Genomic DNA, 1,322 nt, shown 5'->3' on the forward strand with positions numbered 1-1,322 from the left:
CTAGAGATTCTATAAAGATTTATGTATAGGCTTTTACATGAACATAAGTTTTGTTTTCCCAGGATAGCCTGGGATCACTGGGTTGTATGGTAAATATATATTTTCAAATAAACTGGCAAATCATTTTCCAAAGTGGCTGTGCTATTATGCATTTATGGCAGCAATAATGAGAATTCTAATTTCCCTGCACCCTTGTTAATACTTGGCATTATTAGTACTTTTTATTCTGGACATTCTAATAAATGTATCGTAGAATAAGCACTGGACTGCTAACTGCAATGTCAGCAGTTCAAGTCTACTAGCCACTCCTTGGCAACCCTACACAGGATCTCTAAGAGTTGGAATCCACTCCATGACACTTAACAACAACATTCCATGTGTTGGGGGTAATAGTAACTCAGTCATAGAATTTTCACCTTCCCTGTGGGAGAGCCTGGAGCATAGCCCGAGACAGATGCCTTAAAAGACATTGTTGACTGTCCCCAGGACCCAGGCCCATCACCCGTTATTGCTTTGACACCTCCAACGGGACTTCATAAAGTTAGTGGAAAAATTTAATTGAAAGATAATAGAATTTTTCTACAAGGTTTTTAAAGCCTCCTCGTATAGAAAGCCCCAACAGGTAAAGTACAAAGTGTGACCCATGAGGTATACTGTATTTCACAATGCCTGCTGACTGGTTATAAATATATATATATATATACACTCTGGTAGCGTAGTGGTTATGAATTGGGCTGTGAACCGCAAGGTCAGCAGTTCGAAACTACCAGCTGCTCCGCAGGAGAAAGATGAGGCGTTCTGCTCCCGTAAAGATTAACAGCCTCGGAAACCCTGTGTAGGGTCGCTATGAGTCGGAACCGACTCCACGGCACATAACAACAATATGTATATATAACAGAACCCTGGGACATATGTGAGACGATGGCTTTTATGATGGAGCAAGGACCGTAAGGTTGGATCGGTCTAAGTTTCTCCATATTGACCCATTAAGCACAGGTCCTTCATTCAGTGTTTCAGCTTCACTGTTGTTGTTAAGTGCCGTTGAGCTGGTTCCAACTCACAGCGACCCCGTATAGGGTTTCCAAGGAATGGCTAGTGAGTTAGAACTCTCCACCTTGCAGCTCAAACCCACTTTTCAGCCCAGTGCGTTATCCTACAGCGCCACACCAGGACTCCATGTTTCAGCTTACGAGGCTAACAAAGGATCTCATGGGTTACTTGGTTGGTTCATTGAGCATGGATTAAGCAGTTGTTGTTGTTAGGTACCATCAAGTTGGTACCAACTCATAGCGATCCTATGCACAACAGAATGAAACACTGCC

Source organism: Chrysochloris asiatica, unplaced genomic scaffold, assembly GCF_000296735.1.
Source record: "Chrysochloris asiatica unplaced genomic scaffold, ChrAsi1.0 scaffold00041, whole genome shotgun sequence".
Taxonomy (NCBI): Eukaryota; Metazoa; Chordata; class Mammalia; order Afrosoricida; family Chrysochloridae; genus Chrysochloris; species Chrysochloris asiatica.